Source organism: Schistocerca americana, chromosome 2 (assembly GCF_021461395.2).
Source record: "Schistocerca americana isolate TAMUIC-IGC-003095 chromosome 2, iqSchAmer2.1, whole genome shotgun sequence".
In the NCBI taxonomy this organism is placed as follows: Eukaryota; Metazoa; Arthropoda; class Insecta; order Orthoptera; family Acrididae; genus Schistocerca; species Schistocerca americana.
Genome location: NC_060120.1, coordinates 468,483,684 through 468,501,893, shown reverse-complemented (window position 1 = coordinate 468,501,893; position 18,210 = coordinate 468,483,684). Strand labels below are relative to the sequence as shown.

General features: G+C 43.8%; 1 protein-coding gene across 2 annotated transcripts in view; it reads left to right on the top strand.

The window, feature by feature from the left end:
• The first annotated feature begins 3,497 nt into the window (after positions 1 to 3,497).
• Positions 3,498 to 18,210, top strand: part of LOC124588692 (protein dimmed-like) — a 280,605-nt gene continuing 265,892 nt past the window's right edge. For both annotated transcript variants that reach the window (XM_047131485.1, XM_047131479.1), the window contains exon 1: positions 3,498 to 3,750. The gene's annotated coding sequence lies outside the window, so the exon portion shown is untranslated. The remainder of the gene's footprint in view (positions 3,751 to 18,210) is intronic.

Genomic DNA, 18,210 nt, shown 5'->3' with positions numbered 1-18,210 from the left:
TCGTTCCTCTCTCTAACAGCGCACGGGAGACTCGAACTCTTAAATATTTCTGCGCGAGCTCTGATTTCTCGTATCTTATTAGAATGATCATTTCTCTCGATATAGGTGAGTGCCAGCAAATTATTTTCGCATTCGGAGGGTAACGTTTGAGATTGAAATTTCCTGAAACGATCTCTCCGCAATAAAAGACGCCTTTGTTTTAATGAATGACGTCCCAAGTCGTGTATCATATCTGTGACACTCTCTCCCCTATTTCGTGATAATACAAAACGAGCTGCCCTTCTTTGAACTTTTTAGATGTCCTTCGTCAATCCTCTGCTAAGGATTCAGCATCACACAGCAATAATTCTAAGATAGAAATGACAAGCGTAGTGTATGCAGTCCCTTTAGTGGATTTGCTGTACCTTCTAGGTGTTCTGCCAACAAAACATAGTCTTTGGTTTGACTTCCTTAAACATTCTCTCTGTGATCGTTCCAATATAAATTCTTCGTAAAGGTAATTCCTAGGTATTTAGTTGAATTTACTGCCTTTAGATTTGTGTGATTTATCGTGTAACCGAAATATGATGGATTCCTTTTAGTCGTCATGTATATGACCTCAGACTTTTCGTAAGTGAGGGGCAATTAGCACCTTTCGCTGCATACAGGTATATTGTCTAAATCATTTTGCAGTTGGTTTTGATCTTCTGGTGACTGCATAATCTGCAAAAAATCTATGCGGGCTGTTCAAATGGTCTCCCAGATCGTTTACACAGGGAGTAGTGGGTATAAACACAGATATTTCTGTTGATGACTGAGGGCGATGTGCTGAAGGACATTACGTCAGTATTTATGTCATTTACAAACAAATAATTATAGCTGTTAGCAGTAGTACGGTTTCAAGTTGGTTGGTATCTCCAGGTAAACGTGCCAAGAGCAAACCATTAATGCTTATGCTGGGCAGCAGTTCAGGTGTTGAACTGTGGCTGCATGGATGTAGAACGTTTAGTCTACACTGACAGTCGCAGTCAACTTAGTGGTGCAGTTACGACTACGCAGAAAACACCAAGTAGTAAGTCTGTGACACGTCTGTGGGAAGACTGTTCGATGTAGAGAAAAAACAACCACATAAAGATATCTGCTCTTATACCCGTTACACTGTGTATGGCCAGAAACAGCAGGGGGCTTATAACATTTCTTTGGGAATGTCAGATATCATTCCTGTTTTACTCGGTGACTTTACATGAGCTGCTACGAACTGTGGGATTCCTGACAGGAAATAACGAATCCGGCCATACCACTGAGATGCTGTTCAATACCCACGCAATTTGGATAGTAGCTGCCTGTGATAAATGGTATCGAATGCCTTCCAGACACTAGAAATATGGAATCAGTTTGAGATCCCTTGTCGATAGTACTCATTACTCTGTGAGAATAAAGAGCTGGTTCTGAATCCGTGCTGACTGCGTATTAACAGATCGTTTTCTTCGAGGTAGTTCATAAGAATCGAACACAATACTATGTTCCAATATCCTACTGCAAATCGACGTCAGTGATGTGGTTACGAATCTTTCACTATCTGCTAGGAAATTCCAACATTCAGTAAGCTACACTACTGGCCATTAAATTTGCTACACCAAGAAGAAATGCAGTTGATAAACGGGTAGTCATTGGACAAATACATTATACTAGAACTGACATGTGATTACATTTTCACGGAGTTTGGGTGCATACATCCGGAGAAATCAGTACCCAGAACAACTACCTCTGGCCGTAATAATGGTCTTGATGCGCCTGGGTATCGAGTCAAACAGAGCTTGGTGGAGAGTACAGGTACAGCTGCCCATGCAGCTTCAACACGATACCACAGTTCATCAAGAGTAGTGACTGGCGTATTGTGATGAGCCAGTTGCTTGGCCATCATTGACCAGACGTTTCCAATTGGTGAGAGATCTGAAGAATGTGCTGGCTAGGGCAGCAGTCGAACATTTTCTGTATACAGAAAGGCCCGTACAGGACCTGCAACATGCGGTCGTGCATTATCCTGCTGAAATGTAGGGTTTCGCAGGGATCGAATGAAGGGTAGAGCCACGGGTCGTAACACATTTGAAATGTAACGTCCACTGTCCAAAGTGCCGTCAGTGCGAACAAGAGGTGACCGAGACGTGTCACCAATGGCACCGTGTATCATCACGCCGGGTGATACGTCAGTATGGCGATGACGAATACCCGCTTCCAATGTGCGTTCGCCGCAATGTCGCCAAACACGGATGCGACCATCATGATGCTGTAAACAGAACCCGGATTCATCCGAAAAAATGACGTTTTGCCATTCGTGCAACCAGGCTCGTCGTTGAGTACACCATCGCAGGCGCTCCTGTCTGTGATGCAGCGTCAAGGGTAGGGTAGGTAGTTAGTGTTTAACGTCCCGTCGACAACGAGGTCATTAGAGACGGAGCGCAAGCTCGGGATAGGGAAGGATTGGGAGGGAAATCGGCCGTGCCCTTTCAAAGGAATCATCCCGGCATTTGCCTGAAACGATTTAGGGAAATCACGGAAAACCTAAATCAGGATGGTTGGAGACGGGATTGAACCGTCGTCCTCCCGAATGCGAGTCCAGTGTGCTAACCACTGCGCCACCTCGCTCGGTATGTAGCGTCAAGGGTAACCGCAGCCATGGTCTCCGAGCTGAAAGTCCATGCTGCTGGAAATGCCGTCGAACTGTTCGTGCAAATGGTGGTCGTTTTGCAAACGTCCCCATCTGTTGACTCGGGGATCGAGACGTGGCTGCACGATCCGTTACAGCCATGCGGATAAGACGCCTGTCATCTCGACTGCTAGTGATACGAGGCCGTTGGGATCCAGCACGGCGTTCCGTATTACCCTCCTGAACCCACCGATTTCTTATTCTGCTAACAGTCATTGGATCTCGACCAACGCGAGCAGCAATGTCGCAATACGATAAACCTCAGTCGGAATAGGCTACAATCCGACCTTTATCAAAGTCGGAAACGTGACGGTACGCATTTCTCCTCGTTAAACGAAGCATCACAACGTTTCACCAGGCAGCGCCGGTCAACTGCTGTTTGTGTCAACTGCTCTTTGCGTATGAGAAATCGGTTGGAAACTTTCCTCATGTCCGCACGTTGTAGGTGTCGCCACCGGCGCCAACCTTGTGTGAACGCTCTGAAAATCTAATCATTTGCATATCACAGCATCTTCTTCCTGTCGGTTAAATTCCGCGTCTATAGCACGTCATTTTCGTGGTGTAGCAATTTTAATGGCCAGTAGTGTATTCAGTCCTTCTAAAGAATCGCTAACAAAGCCTGGACAACACTTGCAGTATCCGCACTCCTGCGCCTTGTCGTTAGGGAGAACGCACGACAGGTGGCCGGTCCGAGGACCGCTGGTGAACTGGATGGCAGGAGCGGTGGCGCGGCCGTGGTGGGGGCTGCCGGCCGCGAGTGCCCGCCGCCTCCGCCAGGGGCGTGCCGCGTGTGCGCCAGCCGCCACCGGCCCGCTGTCAGTAGCGCAGCGGCAGTCGCACGCGACGGACACGCATCTAACAGCGCACGCGCCACGGACCTCGGACCTAGCAGTTACAGGGTTAAGACGCTCCGTTCGCCCAGGCCTACAGAGTGCACCCCCCGGTGAGCAGTCCCCCAGCTTCCTGAGCCGACCACCCGCTTCCTGTCATCGAGCGTCGCTGCGGAACGCGATGCTCCGATCGTGACGGCCGAATCGCTGACGACGCGAGAGCACGCCGCCAAGGTAAGGAAGGAAGACCTAACGGCACCGCCACGGCCAGCTGCCCGATACTTTCCGTCGCTAGTGGCACCGTTACCTTCCTCTTGGCCACTGCTGCGAGTGGCTACTCGCTTCCTCCGCCTCGCCCATCCGTCATTAGCATGCCCGTCACCGTCTCCGTGCACTCTTTAACAAATTATTCGTCTTTCGATCGATTCCACAGCTTCCCCGACCTACCTTGATCATCTATAGAGCAAGAAATATTTTTGAGATCTTCAGGTACAGTTTTCCACGACAGAAGAAGCCCCTACTTGTCATCGAAATAATCAGCAGCCGGCTGCATAAAAGAAATTTAATTTCTTAACCGGTTTCGGCCACTTATTGCCCTTCTTCGGGATATTAAACCTATCGCATTACTTGCGAATGTCAACAATAAGGTGCTTTCGGCAAAATGCAGTTGTCATGTGGTTCATAATGCAAGTCAGACTTGCTGTTTGGCTTCTTTATACCACTTTTGTGCAGGTACCACATAACAACGGCATTTTGCTGAAAGCATCTGTTGACACTCGAAAATATGATAGGTACAATCTTCTGAAGAAGGGCGCTTAGGAAATTAAATTTCTTTTATGCAGCAGCCTCCTGATATTTCTATGTACACAAGTACAGCTGCCGAGTATGAATAAATTACTAAACCCCGAGTTTATTGGAGCAAAGAACACTCTGTGTTGACGTGGCAAAAAAGTCGGTATGAATCTCAGATAATGTTTCTAAGGAAACTGTCGTATCTGTTTTCCTAAGGGTGTTAACTGTTTTAATCGCTGCACCGTAACCTCCAAAGACGATTAGCTTTTGAACGTGAGTAGCGTTTTATGATGCTCAGAGAAATGGTGCGATGTTAGGATTAGAAAGAGTCACAGAGACGAATCGTAGTGGAGCAGACAACTGCAGAGGAATTGAAAACGCACCCAATATGGTTTGGTCATCTAAACTTTAAGACGATCGACGGTCAAACTTTTAAAAGTAAAAGAAGAAGAAGTGTCGAAAATTGAAGTAAGTCGGTAAGTCATGGACATAAGAGAAATGCAAGGAAATGAACAAACACGCATATTCAGAGACGGTATAGACATCTGTACAATCTCGCATACAGACAGAGACATTCGATTTCCAAATACCTTACAGAAAGCTTTAGTCAGAACAAACAAACTGCCCGAAAGATTAGCAACAGCATAAATAATTACATAAAATATAGTTACTTGGTGATAATAGTAAGATATTGCCAGTAAAACAGTTGTGAATGTCACTAAAGCTATGCTGGCTTGGAATATAACTAAAGCCGTATCATATGACCTCCTTCTCCTCGTTTGCATTTGTGTGACAAAAGTTTACCACAAATACTGCGTGGTACAAATAGTCATTTCCCGAAAGGTGCATTCGAAGAAATGAACGTCATTGATATATATCTACTTCATCGTAAATTCAGAGTGTGAGTTCAACAATAGTGAACTCCAAATGACTGAAGAATTAGTGGATTACTTACAGCACGTTCAGAGTAGGATATGCCATTTCTGTATTCATGAGAATAAGGAAAGAAAAAGTATCATCAAAATTTTGTAACAAACGTCTCGACGATCTGTGATAGCAATAACACAGGCTAAACCTTCAATACGTGCCCATTAGAAAACAACTTCCTCATTTTAATCGTGTGTATATAGACAAGTACCCAATTCTGGATCCTATGCCTGACAGGTAAGCCTCAATAAGCGTAAATAACCTGCATAAAGTTACACAGCAGTCTACACGAATCAGTCGAACGAGCGCCTTACGGCGAATTGAGCGTCTACAGTTAGAAGCAGTCCGCTCTAGCGGTAGCGATGTCAGGAACGTGCCTGCTTTGCCGTCCTGCTCTACTATTTCGCTCTTCTTTTTAGAGCACCGCGGACGGCACGTCGAAGCAGTATATGTAAGCAAAGATACCTAACAGCGAAAACGTCGGACGTGTGGAGTAGTGAAAATACATAGCGAGCACGCCAGTCTTTTTTTTTCGCCAGTTGTGTGCTATTTATATGTTTGCCTTGAGCTGAATCTTTCTCCTTCATAAATTGGGAAGTAACGTTGTGAGACATAAATCTCTCTCCATAAGCATTAGACAGAGAGATGTTGGTGATGGTTGTTGAAAACTGTGGAATAAATATTTATTTCTTTGCCTCGTACATGGATCTGCGATTGTTGTTTGAGCTGCATAAATCAAAGAATTGCTTCCTCGCTTCTTTAAATCTGCTTAATGTGTAAGCAGTCCTTATTGGTGGAAATCATAGCAGCAGATTCGGAATTTATCACTGAGGTATGACGGTAGTGATTCATTCTATAGTAGCATGTTAAGTGCGGTTGCGGTTGAGGGAATATCCGAAAGCATCGTACTTGGCTGCAGTCTCCTCAAGACCTGGAGTCAAAGGAAAAAAAAAAAAAAAAAACTGTGCACCCGCTACGTACCGTCGTCATTCATGCTTCGCACCGGATGAGGTAGCCCTGTGGTCAACAGCCGGCCGGAGTGGCCGAGCGGTTAAAGGAGCTACAGTCTCGAACCGCACGACCGCTACGGTCGCAGGTTCGAATCCTGCCTCGGGCATGGATGTGTGTGATGTCCTTAGGTTAGTTAGGTTTAAGTAGTTCTAAGTTCTAGGGGACTTCTGACTACAGCAGTTGAGTCCCATAGTGCTCAGAGCCATTTGTGGTCAACACACTGGGCTCGTGCTTTGCACCTTTCCGGCTAACCAGATGTAGGTATTCCGTGGAACTTCCTCTGATAACGCCGCGGCTCACTGCGTCTCCGATCCTTGTCTCTCTGAACGAGTGATCTGTCTCAAATAATCTTTCTGACGACGAGCCGTTAAAGTACATTTTTTTCTTCCTTTCTATCTCCGCCTTCTGCTTCCCCGCGTGAAGCATTGGATTCATTGCGATCATGTGTGACTCTTCAGTTTAGTGTTGGGACGGTTCTCTGTGCTTTCATACTTTATGGTGCTATTAGTCGCAAGCCGCTCGAGAAGAGACACATGTTGGGCAAAGATTTAAATGAACATCAAATGCCAAGTTGGACACCGATACAGATTCTACGTCAAATTATGCCACCATCCGTTTTTCGAGAGGCTGAGTGAAGTTGACATTGGCGGAACGCTCTGCCAATAACAAAAAATGTGATAATTTACGTTGTAGTCCAGTTTCTGTGAGAAAATGGCGATCCCTGTTTACTAAATGCAGTGCGCTTAGAAAGGCAAACGCTTACAAACAGTACGCGAACGACTGGTGACTTATGAGTATGCATTGGTGTCTTCTTTTCACTCTTTCATTCATCGCTGAAGATAGTCATTGTGTCACCATTAGTGCCATGTGTTTTTATCCCATTCTGCAGGTAAGACTCCTAACTCACCAATAAATTGTCCAACCGCGGCCGAAAGTGCTTACCTGTGCGTTTTTGCGCCACGTTGCTCAGAAATTTTGGTTCTAGTGCTGTCTGCTGTGTGGTATTTCTGACCCTCAGAGTCGTTACTAACACCCAGCTGGGCGAGAGAGGCCAGAAAAATAAAAGTTTATAATAATGTAAATCGTTGTCATCGCTGTTCCGGATTCGTGTGTCTGCATCGTTCATATAAATACCAAAATGCGAAACGTCACCGACAGACATTTTTTCCTTCCAAAGGCTAAAGCAAACTTTCACTGGTCTCTTGTCCACCTACGCACTGCTTGAAATACCCAAAAGCTCTCGAGCCATTGGCGAGATCGATGTAAGACTCTTAAACGAAAATGAGAGATGGTGTGGCGCTGTGGTGCTAAAAAAAAATTCTGTGCGCTGCTCAGTTCGGATCGGTACCGAAGATTTTTCGTCAAAATGTCGCGGTGAAATCATAACAAGTGTTCAATTTTAATATGTAGTTTATATAACAATCTCTTTAATACAACGGTTGCACAGAGTAGTAGAACGATCACAGAATTGCTAAAAATCACAAGTTCCACCTGTCACTGACCACTGTATGCGCGATGGGCCAGCTACGTAATCGCATCGCACCGTTTTCTTTCATTCCTTCTCGACTCTACCGTAATACTAGCATTTGCTAGGCACTGTATATTTTAGGCTTTTAGGACTCCTTCGAACGCAGTTTTCTTCTGACCCATGTTTTCTGTTATTACGAATCCTTTCAGAAGAATTTTTCATTATTTTGTAATTTTCACTTTAATACCGATTTTCACTTATATTCCAGGAAATATCTTTATTGTTTCACTTGGGTACTAGAACATTCATAGTGACAATTGAATAACATTTGAATCAGTGTCCTAACTAAAGATATTTGCTCGGTAGACCAGTTTATAACTAATTTGTATAGAGCAGGCGCATGTGCATACGCAGGTGCGACGAATTCACAGTCAGATCATATACTGCTCGACGAACACGTTCAGAGGTGCGCTATCCGTTTTGTGCTCAACCACTGTTTACGTCATATTAGTCTCGTAGTTATTATATGTTATGAACAGTTGCTGTTGTTGTGGTCTTCAGTCCACAGACTGGTTTGACGCCGTTCTCCATACTACTCCATCCTGAGCAAGCTTTTTCATCTCCGAATAACAACTGTAACTTACATCCTTCCGAATCTGCTTACTGTGTTCATTTCTTGGCCTCCGTCTACAATTTTTTTCCTCGCGTAATTCCCTCGAATTGATGTCTCAGAATGTGTCCTATCAACCAATCCCTTCTTTTACTCAGGTTGCGCCACAAACTTCTTTTCTCCCCTCTTCTATTCAGTAGCTCCCCAATGGTTAGATGAGCTTCCCATGTAATCTTCAGCATGCTTCTGCAGCACCACATTTCTAAAGCTCCTATTCTCTTCTTCTCTACACTGTTTATCATCCATGTTTCAATTGCATACAAGACTACACTTCAAACAAATAGTGTGAGAAAAGACTTCCTAACACTTAAGTCTGTATTCGGTGTTAACAAATTTCTTTTCTTAAAAGCTTTTCTTGCTACTGCCAGTCTACATTTTATATCCTCTTTGCCATAGGAAGCTACAATCGTCCGGCCATAACTGGGAGATGGCTCACTGGAACTACAACAGATTACTTCATTTTATGAGAGAAATGATAAAAATATTTAGTTCACTTGATACAGCTCTTTGCCACAGGAGTGCGCAACAATTTACAAGTGACATTTGATTAGAAAGCTGTTCAGCATTCACAAAAGTACATGTCCACGTGAGTCTTGACTGACACTGGTCCTACTCGATGACGTTGGCTGCTTCACGAACTGGGCAGAACGCTTCCACGCTCGGCTCTATACTGACCTCCATGCGAGGGCGCTGCTGTGCTGAGGGAGAGGGCGTGTCTTCTTCCGCCTCTCCCATTCGTCGTTGCGGATTGTAGCGAGAGCTCGCTAACGTTTGTGGTATCGATGTACGCTGTCCAATCTGGTGTGTCACCGCTATCTCCGGACGACACCACATTGTGTATTCAAATCTTACAAATCTGACGGTTTTCTTGTCACAGAAAAAGGTCGACCGACGAGCGAATAAACGTTTTAACGTCAAAACTAGCCAGAATTTGAGATCGCTTTACGTTGCTCTTGTTGTTGTTGTGGTCTTCAGACCAAAGACTGGTTTGACGCAGCTCTCCACACTACTCTATCCTGTGCAAGCTTCATCTCCCAGTTCCTACTGCAACCTACATCCTTCTGAATCTGTTTAGTGTATTCATCTCTTGTACTCCCTCTACTATTTTTACCCTCCACACTGCTCTCCAATACTAAATTGATGATCCCTTGATGCCTTAAAATATGTCCTACAAACCGATCCCTTCTTTTAGTCAAGTTGTGTCACAAATTTCTCTTCTCCCCAATTCTAGTCAATACCTCCTTATTAGTTATGTGATCTACCCATCTAATCTTCAGCATTCTTCTGTAGCACCACAATTCGAAAGCTTCTATTCTCTTTTTGTCTAAACTATTTATCGTCCACGTATCACTTCCATACATGGCTACACTCCATACAAATACTTTCAGAAACGCCTTCTTGACACTTAAATTTATAGTCGATGTTAACAAATTTCTCTTCTTCAGAAACGCTTTCCTTGCCATTGCCAGTCTACATTTTATGTCCTCTCTATTTCGACCATCATCAGTTATTTTGCTACTTTAAGCGTCTCATTTCCTAATCTAATACCCTCAGCATCACCCGATTTAATTTTTAAAAAATGGTTCAAATGGCTCTGAGCACTATGGGACTTAACTGCTGTGATCATTAGTCCCCTAGAACTTAGAACTACTTAAACCTAACTAACCTAAGGACGCCACACATTGAAACGTCCCCTTAGAAAAATTAATGAATTACTGTGCTGATAAACCTCTTACATTATTTGATTTTCAAACAGTTGAGCAGAACTGAACGTACTCAGACATTTCGCTCTTTACCTATCTTGGTCAACACTAAACTGACACACAATATTTTTAGCGCAACGCAATCTGACTTTCAATAATCCCTACAAGAGAATGGCCCTGACTAACATTAACCTATACGTTTCACAAATCACTTACCTCACAAAAATCTTCGTTACTCGAACTACTGCAATACAGCGAGCGGCACTACTGCCAGCTAAATAAAAGAGTCTAACTACTAAAGTGACTAATTGCTGATAGGCATAATTAGCAAATGGAAGATTTTGATAGCGAACAAACAATGTATTTACCTTAATAGTGTTCAAAAGTCATAATATATATCGCAGTTCATGACATCCACTCTTACAAATGTACTGTCTCTGTCCAGATCATCTGCTCTAAAAACTCCGCCATCTCACTTCCCCACATCCACCACTACTGGCGGCTCACCTTCAACTGCGCAACGCTACGTGCTGTTAACAGCCAACTGCCCAACGCTACAATGGCGAGTATTACAACAATGCCAACCAGCCACAGACTGCACACAGCACAGCCAGTGATTTTCATACAGAGCGCTACGTGGCGTTACCAATATAAAAACCTAAACAGCCTACTTACAACATATCCATGCCCGAGGCAGGATTCGAACCTGCGACCGTAGCGGTCGCGCGGTTCCAGACTGTAGCGCCTAGAACCGCTTGGCCACTCCGGCCGGCGTTTAATTCGACTACATTCCTCTTAACATACAGAAATGTTTGTGACGTCACTCTACGGACAGCTATAAAAATTTCAGTTGCGCCTCACTGACAAACAAAAAAATCTGCAACCGTGCCGGGCGGGATCGTGGCGGAGCTGTGGCATGTTGCGAGGGCGTTGTGTGCAATGGACAGCCCTGCGGCTGCGGCTGCGGCTGTGGCGTAGCGGAACGTGTCTCCGGTATTAAATGGCCGGCCTGATCGCGGAGCCGGCCAGCGCGTTTAAAGGCCGCCGAGGTGAGCCGGGCCCGCCGGCCTGGCCTGGTGAAAGGCGCGACGCGGAGCGCCGCCGCCGCCACGCTGCCAATTTCCACCCGCCCTCCGCCCTCCCCACCACCCCCCACCACCGCTATCACACACTCACCTCCTTTCGTCGCCACGTCGCTTCTAACTTCCTTCTAATCCATCAAATGTTCTCAGAGAATACTTTGGCGCCTACCTCTACATAGATGCTCCGCAGACCACAGTACAGTGCACGGCGGAGGGTACCCCGCACCACCATTAGTCATTTCCTTTCATGTTCCACTCGCAAACAGAGCCAGGAAAAAACGACTATATGTCTCCGTATGAGCCACAATTTCTCCTTATCTTCATGACCCGTTCTGCAGTCAGCTTCAAATAACCGTTCTCTATTTTCTCTCAATTGCGTTTTTTCGAAAAACCTGTCGCCTCTCTCCAGCGATTCCCGTTTCAGTTCCCGATGCAGGTTCGTAACTCTTGCGTGTTATTCCATTCTACCAGTAACAAATCCAGCAACCCACCTCTGAATTGCTTTGATGTCTTCCATTAGTCGGGCCTCGTATGGATCCCAAATACTCCACCAGTAATCAAGAATAGGTTGTATTTGCGTCCCATATGAGGTCTCCTTTACAGGGCAACCACACTCCCCTAGAATTCTCCCAGTAAACCGAAGCCGACCATTCGCCTTCGCTTTCACAAATCTCACACGCTCGTTCCATTTCACATCGCATTACAACGTTACGCCCAGATATTTAAACGACGTGATTGTGTCAAACAGGACACTACTAATGCTGTATCCGAACATTAAGGATTTGGCCGGCCAGTGTGGCCGAGCGGTTCTAGGCGCTTCAGTCGAACTGCACGACCGCTATGGTCGCAGGTTTGAATCCTGCCTCGGGCATGGATGTGTGTGCTGTCCTTAGGTTAGTTAGGTTTAATTAGTTCTAAGTTCTAGGGGACTGATGACCTCAGATGATAAGTCCCATAGTGCTCAGGGCCATTTGAACCATTAAGGATTTGTGTTTCCTACTCCGGATCAACTTACATTCGTTTCACTTTTAGAGCCGCCATTCATCACACCAACTATAAATTTTTTCTAAGTTATATTGTATCCTTCTGTAGTCACTCAACTTCGACACCCTACCGTACACCACAGCATCATCAGCAAACAACAGCAGAGTACTCCTTACCCTAATCGTAAGATCATTTATGTATGCAGAGAATAACGGCGGTTCTGTCACATTTCCCGGCGATGACCTTGCCTCTGATGAATACACCCTATACCGGTAACTTAAGAAGTGTTCGAGCCACTCACGTATCTGTGAACCTATTCCATATGCTCGTACCATCTTTAACATATGGCAATAGGGAAACGAGTCAAAGATACCGTGTCAAACGCTTTCCGGAAATTTAGGAATATATAATCTGTCTGTTGCCCTTCATCCTTAATTCGCAGTGTATCATGTGAGAAAAGGGCGAGCTGAGTGTCGCACTAGCGATGCTTTCTAACACCATTCTGATCGGTGGACATAAGACTCTCGGTTTCAAGAAAATTCATTATATTCGAACTGAGATGTGTTCAGGTATTCCACAGCAAACTGGTGTTAGAGCTATTAGTCTGTAATGTTGCGAGTCCGTTCTTTTGCCCTTCTTATATAGAGGAGTCACCTGCGCTTTTTTCCAGTCGCTTGGGGTTTTGCTCTGGGCAAAAGATTCGCTATAGATGAAAGCTAAGTAAGGGGCTAATGCTAAAGAGCACTCTTTAAAAAACCGAATTCCGATTCCATCCGGACCTGGTGACGTACTTGTTTTCAACTCTTTCAGTTCTTTCTCTACACCAGCGATGCTTATTACTATGTCGTCCATACGGGAGTCTATTCGATGGTCAAACGACGGTATGTTTGTACAATTCTCTTGCGTGAACGATTTGTTGCTCGTGAACTTTAAAACTTCGGCTTTCGGTTTGCTGTCTTCAGCTGCCACACCAGACTGATGAGCAAGTGACGGTACGGAAGCCTTATACCACCTTAACGATTCTACACGTAGGGTTCTCTACCAGAACTTTTGCTAAGGCATGACTGTGGTAGTTGTTTCACGCCTCGCTCATAGATATTTTCACAGACGCACGAATCTCTGCGAACCTTTGCTTGTCGTCATTTGCGCGTTCTCTTTTGAACAGAGTGTGCAGCCTGGTATCGGTTACTTTAATACCATGTGCGGAAACAAGCGAACCAATTTTTTTATTTTTTTATTTTAGGCATTCTATCTCGGTATGGTAGATCCGCAGTTGCCCAGCTTTGAGGAAATTTGATAATTTTTTTTATTTTATCCGTCTCAGTTACATGAACAGACAATCTATGCTGCAGCAGTTACCGGTTTCGGGTTGACACGGTCATTGTCAAACAACACACCTTGCTATTAATAGTAACCGTTCATACAATATGGCGCCAAAAGGCACGAATGGCTTCCGTACAGGAAGTAAAATTCGTCACAAATAATCCATCACAATTTCAGAGGAATACTGATGTCCATACCCACAACACCACAGAAAAATGACGTTTATTACCCACCATTAAAGCTGTCAATGGCTCCAGACGGTGTTCAATATTTAACAACAGAAATAGTTGATGAATATAACCTAAAATCATTTCTTCATTAAAAAAACCGCTTGTTTTGAATTACAGTGCACGAGTAGGACCAAAAAAACAATGTTTCACTACTAAATCGCTTATACATATTTTGAAAACTGACTCGTTCCCCGTCATTTCGATAACAGAATCATTCATATGGACGGCGGAACATATAACTAACTAAATTTTACTGTATCATGGTGTAAAATGTTCCAACGTTTCCGGCACTGTTGCAGACGTCTTTGTCACGGTGACGCATACATCAGCTATCAGACAAGGACGAACAGTAATATCACTCGATAATTTGTAACTTTTACCCTGTCACACTGTCACGTGCTCAAAGAACTTTTGCTGTTATGTTATCCAAGCTGGGCCTTGTTGAAGTCCATGGCTGTTATTCAATTAAGGAATGTCCAAGGAGAACGCAACCGGCCAAAGGTACTTTCAAGAAGTTTTATTTTACTGGCGTGACCGGTTTCGGACCATTCAGATGGCAACGCTTGTTTGTATGCTGTATCAGAATTGTCAGTAGCACGTCTTCTGTTCCTGTAACTTGATCTAGTGAAACATTAGTACACCTACGTTTCACATTGTTCTTCATGACAGTTAAAATTTCTCACGTGTTCTTTACACGTGACAAGACGTCATTGACCAGAACAAATTACATGCTTTTGACGGTTCCGATATTGCACTAAAACAATCGTTGCCATCTCAAGCTTGGCATATTGACCGGAAATCGCTCATGGTATAAAATAAACGTTCTGAAAAGTATTTGCGATTACGTTCTCCCTCAACAACCCTCATAGGACTTCTGCTCATACCCTCTTTTCTTTTGCGCTCCGTGACAACCCAGCTCCGTGGATGACCGAGCCCTATTGCTGTTTGGATATGATAAGGAAAAGTGTAGTGAGTTTGCCTTCAGAAGGCAGAATCAGCATACATCATACGCGTTCGAACAGCAATGGCGTTGGGTGTAACTGTTGGACTTGTAGCTTATTTCCAATGTTCTATTCGTCAGAAAAGCAGGTTAAACTTAGAAACCTTCCATTTTCTTTTGTGCTGAGATTATCCTGTGGACTCTTCTCTCTTACTTCTATGTGCATTGTTAGCCTTAATTTCATTACTCTCCGACCTCTAGCTACATTGTACAGTAAGATAATCGACGTACAAAAGAATGAATTGGCAAAGTCTAATCATGTGAGTAGCATCTTGTAAAACGTTGTAAATGTTCTGCACGTATTTATACTCCGTATTTAGAGGTAATTTTGTGTTCAGTATCACTATATTATCGATAGCAGTCAATACAGTGGGGCGAAAGTCTTGACTGTGGAGTCTGTTACGTTAAATAGTATTGTAGTAGTCCCATGCCTACAGTGCAGTGAATATTACGACATTTCAGTACTGAGTAGTCTGCAATGTCGCAGAATGTTCTTGAGTTTTTTTATGAGTTTGTAGGAAAGCCTAGCAACAGATGTATAAAAGGTCGGAAAACCTTGATTTAAAACGATCCAGAATTAACAAAAGTACAAAAAGGTATTCTTTTATGTGATAAAGATTTCTCCTATGCACCACTTCATTTTTAAGAGTCCTTGAGACGGATACATCGTCAGTCGTTCTACAGACTGCAACAGTGTTCGTTGAGTGTGCGTTACCAGCTGAGTGAAATTTGAATAACTGTTCCGTTCTCGCTAACTGTCGTTATAAAAATGCTAGTACATACAAACTATTCCTGACGATCGACACAACACTGTTAGGTTTGCGGACTTCCGAGCTCTTCGGTGCATGTAACTGTTGCAAAACATCTCTCGTATAGTGTGTTTCAGACCATTTTGAATAACCATTACTGGTCATGAAAGACAGTTTCACCAAAATCGCTAAAACAGCGCAAAGTCTATCACGAGACAGTCTCAACATCAACTACGAACGCTAATCGTCTGCCCACAGCGCTACGAAATCATTCCTGAATTTTTACCCTGGGAAACTTCTTCAATCCTGAAACTTTTAATAACATTTACGTACATCCAAGAAAAAACGGACTTTAACTGTTCTATTAATCATTGCAATAAACGTAGAGCCTCACGATAAAAAAGACTACAATAACATTTCATATTTTCGGAAGGTACATAGAGAAAATGCAGCCGGTTATCCTTGCCAACACCGAGCGTGTAATTAAAATTTCCAGACTGACATTCGAAGGAGAAATAATTATGGCAGCGAGAGAGAATGAACATCTGACACAATATTTGGCGGTTGTACTCTACCACTCCATACTAACAACATCAAGATAAATCGTTGAAGTTTAACATCTAGCCGAGGTCGCGGTCAGCCGATACGGGGCACTAGCTCTAGCGAACTGTCGTGCGAGGGGGAATCGTTGACGGCCTGTTGGAGTGGCCGTCTCGGGATGTGCCTGAAATAGCTGTGGGAAACCGCAGAACAGATATGTGGCAAGAGATTTCAGTCCCGTCTCTGCAAGAAAACGCGTTCAGAGCCTAAACACACCTTCTCACTCGGTAACAAGTCAGATTCCGATAAATGCGAAGTGGTTGTCCCCACATAATCTATATCATTAAATTTGAACGATGGGTATATTTCGATAGCGAGTGCATCGTTTTTAATGAGCGTTTATCTGTGACTGTGCAACTGGACGGCCAGCTGTGCATTAAGTCGCACCCACACCATATGTGCGATTATCTTAACTTAAAGCACTCATACGCCGCAAAACAAAAACTTATGAAGTCTGTAGTTTTACAATAGTCGACTAACTGTGATTTAGATATCCAGTGGAATATGTCATCTTGCAACCGTGTATGTAAAGTGTATGCATTGCACTTTTACCTCATTGAGTATGGAGAAACTAATAAAGTACAACAAGCTGCCTGTTATCCGTGCACAGTGTGATGATTAATTAAAAAATAAAAACTGAGGCTGAAGTACCTTTACCCTCAAACGGCTAACCCGGATCGTGACGCCCTTCCCATTTGCAGGTTGCCTATATATCGGCTTCCTAGAGAAATTTGATTTTCAGTATGTCATACAATTATTGCAAAACTGAAAAAAATTAAATGCTGTCATAATCTACTTATTAGGAGGTATAATCTTATATTAAAGCTTTAACCAAGTAAGACAAGTAATAGTGTTAAAAACTGCATCTACAGGGTGTTCAAAATTCATGTTGCATACTTCTTGAGGTTGCAAAACGTGATCTACTACGTCCCCTTACAAGTTAGTAGATCAAGTTTTACATAGGAACCTGTGTCCGGAAACGTCGTCCAATGACGCTACAGAGCATCCTAGGTGCCGGCGCCTATAAATATATATGCAGGGTGATTCCGTGATGGTGCTACCAACTTTGTAGGATAATGGAAAGGATAAATGTGTCAATTTGAGGTTGCTCTTGTTGTTGTTGTGGTCTTCAGTCCTGAGACTGGTTTGATGCAGCTCTCCATGCTACTCTATCCTGTGCAAGCTTCTTCGTCTCCCAGTACTTACTGCAACCTACATCCTTCTGAATCTGCTTGGTGTATTCGTCTCTTGGTCTCCCTCTACGATTTTTACCCTCCACGCTGCCCTCCAATGCTAAATTGGTGATCCCTTGATGCCTCAGAACATGTCTTACCAACCGATCCCTTCTTCTAGTCAAGTTGTGCCACAAACTCCTCTTCTCCTCAATCCTATTCAGTACCTCCTCATTAGTTATGTGATCTACCCATCTAATCTTGAGCATTCTTCTGTAGCACCACATTTCGAAAGCTTCTATTCTCTTCTTGTCTAAACTATTTATCGTCCATGTTTCACTTCCACACATGGCTACACTTCATACAAATACTTTCAGAAACGACTTCCTGACATTCAAATCTATACTCGATGTTAAAAAATTTCTCTTCTTCAGAAACGCTTTCCTTCACATTGCGAGTCTACATTTTATATCCTCTCTATTTCGCCCATCATCAGTTATTTTGCTCCCCAAATTTGAGGTAAGGGTCCTTATACCGAAAATGACCTAGTCCAAAGTTATAACCAGAAATCGTTCTGATACCCTGACAGTGGAATACGTGTACTCGTACTGTTCTTGCTAAGACTGTAGGATAGGCAACTTTCAGAGGTGGCAGTATGGACCAAAGCAAGGAAAAAATGTCCAATAAAGATGGGTTCTAAAATGCATCACGGAAACACCCAGTATATACGTACATTTACAGTCCCCGGCGCCTATAAGTTTGAGGCTCCGTAGTATAGGTTGGAGGGATGGGTTCGTATGTGAGTCCTGATCTGCTACGTCCCCTCTACAACTTCCAGATGTGTCTAACGTGAGCTGTGTAATACCCTGTGTGTCTTGAGGCAACATAATTCACCGCGCGCAAATACCCAAGGTATATTTATCTAGTATTTGAAAATGATAGCACTTGCAATAAACTTTACGCAGAATCTCTAACCTTTACGA